The sequence below is a fragment of the Carlito syrichta genome, unplaced genomic scaffold (genome assembly GCF_000164805.1).
Source record: "Carlito syrichta isolate Samal-C Ts95f unplaced genomic scaffold, Tarsius_syrichta-2.0.1 Scaffold304688, whole genome shotgun sequence".
Taxonomy (NCBI): domain Eukaryota; kingdom Metazoa; phylum Chordata; class Mammalia; order Primates; family Tarsiidae; genus Carlito; species Carlito syrichta.
Genome location: NW_007248784.1, coordinates 175,600 through 180,119, shown reverse-complemented (window position 1 = coordinate 180,119; position 4,520 = coordinate 175,600).

Here is a 4,520-nt window from a genome sequence, read left to right as displayed (position 1 = left end):
TCCCCGAGAACAGAGACTGCGGCTTTCTGGCTCATTTGTTTATCCGGAAGTCCAGCACCAAGTCTGGCATACAGGAGGGGCTGGGGGCGTAGCGGGGGAGGGGGCAGGAGGTAAGTGTGGCCTGGAAGAGGACCAACCCAGTTGCTCCTCAGCCCAGTGGCTGTGGCCCCCGCCCCCTTCCACTTTGCTCTAAGGAAGGCTGCCCCACTCCACCCCACATGTCGCCTCCTGGGCTGCCCTGGAGGAGGCATGACTAATGGAGTCTGGGGCCAAGCATGGGCCATGCCCCAGCCTCTGACCTAGTGGAAGACACCTCGGGCCACACTGTTCCTCTCGTCACTTGAACAGGACCTCCCAGTTGAGGACGTTCAGTGGTGACAGAGACAGAAGCCAGGCCGCAGTGGGGGTCGTGGAGTTGTGGGGAGCAGAACCCCATGAAAGTTGAGTGAGCCCGGGGGGAGGGAGAGGTGAACAGAGGAGGCTGGAGCATGACGGGGGGCGAGGCCCCTGCCACGGAGTCCACCAGAGGCCCAGTCACGCCCCCACCGCCCAGAGAGCAGATTCAGAGACCATTTCATTCAACCGACAAAGCAAAACCGTCCCCCCCCAGGAAGGGACACAAGCTTTTCCTGGCATCCAGGGCCATCGTGGGGTCATTCCCCTAGAAAAGTGAGGAGCGGGAACCTTTGGAGCCGTTTTGAAGAGCTTCAGGGCTCCAGGCCGATCAGGCAGCCCGAGGCGGTGGAGGAAGGGCAGGAGCAAGAGGCAGATCCAGAGGCGCCCTGAGCTGGCACCATGCTGTGCCCCAGAAGTGCCCTAGCGGCTGGCTGGCTCTGGGACCACCAAGAGGTGCCTGCCATATGGGTGCCAGAACCTGCCCGTGCCTCCCCGTGGGAGAACCAGGCCCAAAGCAGCCAGCACAGGGGTGGCAGACACGCTCCGCAGGCCTCCATCCGGGGTGCAGGCAGCACCCGGGGGTCAGGGGGATCCAAGGACCACCGCAAGGTCATCAGAAGCAAGCCCAGAGAATCCACTCCACATGTGCCTGTCGAGACGCCAGGACCAGGATAGCTGAGAGTCCAGTGGCAGAAGAGAGGGCGATGGTCTCTGCAGCGTGTCTGCAGCCATAAGAGGAGCCAGCCCGAGCCACGTCGGCCAGCAGTTGGCCTTGCTGTCCACTTGGGCACCTGGATACCTCGGAGCCTGCAGAGGTCTCTGGCAGGGTGGGCCCTGGGCCTGTGAAACCCACGAGGTGCTGCCACCTTGAAGAGCCCCCTGTGGCCGAGATGAAGACAAGGGAGACAGGCGGGAATGGAAGGAACCACCCTCCCATCCCATCCACCCCACCACTCCGAGCCAAGGCTTCCGGCTGCATTGCCCGTGCGTCCAGAATTAAACACCTGCGCCTGTCAACAGGCTCCCAGCACATCACAGCGGGGGTCCAGCTCCTTCCTCCCCGGCTGGCCTCCACTCAGGGCCTCACTCCTCCTGGGGAGAGGAGGCTTGGGGGCACTGGAGGGGCCACGGGCTGGAGCGCACTCTCTGCCCTCATAGGGGTCAGCGACTGTGGAGGGCGGGCCCCCAGCCCAAAGAAAAGAAGCCACCGGAAGGATGGTGCCCGAGTCCACATCCAGCTCCAGGGAGGAGAGATGGGGAGTCGCCTTAGGGCCTCTGATTGTCTGTCCGTGGGGAATGGACACATTCCTCAGATGGCGGGCGGGTCCAGACAGGCCAGCATGGGGTAAGCAAGGCACCCTGCCCTCTCTGGGGTGGAGGGGAAAGCAGAGAGCTGCCAGCCAGCGAGCCGTGGCCTCCACTCTCCAGCCCCGCTGCCTCCCCGGGCTGGGGGCCCTGGGCTGAGGCAGGATACCTGGAGGCCACCGTTGGCTGTGTGAGACTCCTCTCTGGGCCTCAATTTCCCCTTGGGTGAATTTCCGAGGGCAGGACTTAGGGCATCGTCTGTTTTCCTGTCTGCCAGCTCCCATGGCAGGTCAGGGCTCCTTGGAGTCCATCGGGGTGCACCAGGGCTGGGCACTCGCCAGACCTGACTCAGACGTGCCTACCTCAAGGGGAGACCGGAGGAGAAGGAGGGAGAGGCCCAGAGACCCAGGAATGCCCACCCCGCCCCGCCCACCCCAGCAGCCCATCCCCAAGGAGTGCTTTCTGCCTGGGACCCTGCGACTGACGGCCATTAAGCCATCCATCTGGACAAGGCTCCCAGCAGCCAAGTGCCCGGACCCCCCCAGGCGGCAAAGCTGGTGAGTTACAGCTGAGGGCCGCCACCCCCGCACTGTATTTATACCCGCCTTGGTGCCTGAAAATGGATATTTGTGCATTTTCAATATTCAGGGCAAACGCTCCGTCACTCCGCGCATCGAGGCTGCAGCGCGTCACACCGGCCCATGGAGACCGTCCTCCTCCTCCTGGTTTGCCAGCTAGGGGCTTCTGAGTGGAGGCTGGGCCCCACCAAGCCCATCCCATCTGCAGGCCCCTGTGACTGGGATGGGGTGGAGGGAAGAACGGGGCCAGGCCAGCCTCCCCTGGGAGCCTCGGGGCCCACTCAGAGGCAGGATCCGTATCCTCCAGTTACAGACCAGCAGCCAAGGCTCAGAGAGGTTGGGTGGCCGGGCCAGGGTCACACAGCATCCTCTTCAGGCCAGGGCTCCTCCCTGCGCCCCCAGGTGAGGTGACTCCCTCCTGACCAGGGAAGCGGCCGAGCCGATGTCTCTCCCGATCTCCGGGGCTTTCTTCGTGTCCCTTCCCTCCTCCTTAGCCTGTCTCACCATGTCTCTGCTTCCCTCCGGATTCCTCTCTGTGTCTTTGGGTCTGACCCTCACGACCTCAGCCTCTCTCACACCTTCTCTTCTCTCCATCTCTCATTTCCCGTCCCCTCCTCTGCTGCCCTCTCTCCCGGCCCGCACCCTGTCTCCCCCTCAGAGTCCCCATCCTTGCCCTCTCTCTGACATTGTCCTTGTCTTGGGGACCAGGTCAGGGTGGGGTGACGGAGGGGCCCCCTTGGTCAGTCGTGCTCCCTGCCCCAGACCTCTGAAAGGCCCCTATGCCAATGAACCCACAAGCAGAAGCAAGACTGAGCCGGGAGGTCGGGGCAGATTTCCCTGGGTGGAAGCCTGTGAAGGCGGGCGCTGTCCCACTCCCAAACCATGCGGAAGGCCCTGCAGGCAGACTTCGGAGGCCAGACGCACTTTGGGAGACCAAGGCAGGAGGATCGCTTGAGGCCAGGAGTTCAAGACCAGCCTGGACAACATAGCGAGAACCTGTCTCCATTTTTTTTTTTTGAGTTGGAGTCTCGCTCTGTTGCCCAGACTGGAGTGCAGTGGACGCTCCCGGCCACCACAACCTCAACTTGCTGGGCTCTGGCGATCCTTCCGTCTCAGCCTTCCAAGTAGCTGGAATTACAGGCGCGCGCTACCACGCCCGGCTAATTATTTATTTATTGTAGAGATGAGGTCTCGCCAAGTTGCCCAGATGGGTCTCGAACCTGCGGGCTCAGGCAATCCACTCACCTCGGCCTCCCAAAGCGCTGGGATTACAGGCTGAGCCACTGAGCCCGGCTTCCACTTTTTTTTTTAATATAAAAAATTAATTTAAAAAAAGCAGACTTCTGTAATCGCCAAACCTCTTGACCTTGAAGGGCCCATCTGTTCCTGGGTTGGGGCTGAGGGGTGGGGTCCCTGAGCCGGTCCTGAGCTGAAAAGGTTTCTGCCTCTGGGCCTGTGGGTCCCTCAGCCTCCTCGCTCCTCCTGTCTGGCCTCACCCCTCCGGCTGCCTCTGTCTCTCTGCACCTCCCCACCTCCCCCTTTCCTCTTTCTCCCTCTGACGGGAATGATAAGAATTAATTACAAGTGGCCTCCGCTCCTGTCTCCTCACTCCTTCTGGGAACTAACCAGCCCCAGTGCCTTGGGCCTCGTTAGATTCCAAGACAGAAAGAGTGCGCGCGTGCCCTGCTTGTACAGATGTGTGCACACACGTGTTCCTGCACACCAACCTGGGTGCCCAGTGCCCCAGGCCGGTCTGCAGCTTATCCACGGATACACATCTGTGCACAATTCCACACACATGACCTGCATCAGAAGATGTGTCTGGACATTTGTGTGAATGCACGCACACGTCCCCTGGTGTGTGTGTGTCTACACCCCACACGGGCCTCTATCTGTGTTCCTGGCAGGTCTTCACGGTTAAACCTGCCTCCGTGTGTTGAGCTCGTGTGCCAGCACGGTGCATCTGGGGAGGGCGTGTGTTGTGTGTGTGTGTGTGTGTGTGTGTGTGTGTGTGTGTGTGCCTGTGTATGGCACCTGGCCATGTGGGATGTGTGTATGTGTGTACAAGCGTGTCTGTGTGCCCATGTCTGTGTGTGTGCGTATGCTGTGAGCACACACCTCTCCTTCCCAGCTCCCTGTGGCTGGCAGCTTGTCCCCAACACAAGAGCCATTGCCCCGCGTCCCTGGTGGTGGTGGCAGTGGCGGCCTGTGTGGCAGGGGGCCGCCGGGAGGGGGGGGGGG